Source organism: Chrysochloris asiatica, unplaced genomic scaffold (assembly GCF_000296735.1).
Source record: "Chrysochloris asiatica unplaced genomic scaffold, ChrAsi1.0 scaffold00153, whole genome shotgun sequence".
NCBI classification, from domain to species: domain Eukaryota; kingdom Metazoa; phylum Chordata; class Mammalia; order Afrosoricida; family Chrysochloridae; genus Chrysochloris; species Chrysochloris asiatica.
The window spans coordinates 4,439,455-4,439,975 of NW_006408671.1; positions in this window are offsets into that span (position 1 = coordinate 4,439,455).

Sequence of the window (521 nt, forward strand, 5' to 3'; positions counted from 1 at the left end):
TACATTCCATGTTCTGATTTTCAATGGATGTTTACAACTGTTTCTCTTCATTTTGAGTTGGGCCCCATCAGTAAATGATTGTCCCATGGGCTTTGCTCCATTTATGTCATCACAGTCAACTCTATTATTTGACTAGAAATAATTTAATTTTTTAAATTTCAGAAAAACAATTTTTGAAATTGTTTTTAATGTGGATATTAAAACTGTGCTTTGTTTTAGGAAACAATAACCAAATAGTAACCTCTAAAAATTAGCATCAGTTGTTACTATTATTAAAAATGTTTATTATGCCCTCTGCATCTATTAAAAATAAGAAAATAAAATTTCTTTTATATTAAGATTGATCTTTGAACACACCATCAATGAATTCAAACATCACAACAATTATGAGGGCATATGATTGGGTGTTTTTTTGTTTTGTTTTGTTTTTCTATTTACTTTTTTTTTTTTTAAGGTTTTTATTGTGGATTGAGTGAAAGTTTTCAGGGTACATCATCGGTTTCACATTCAAACATTCATAT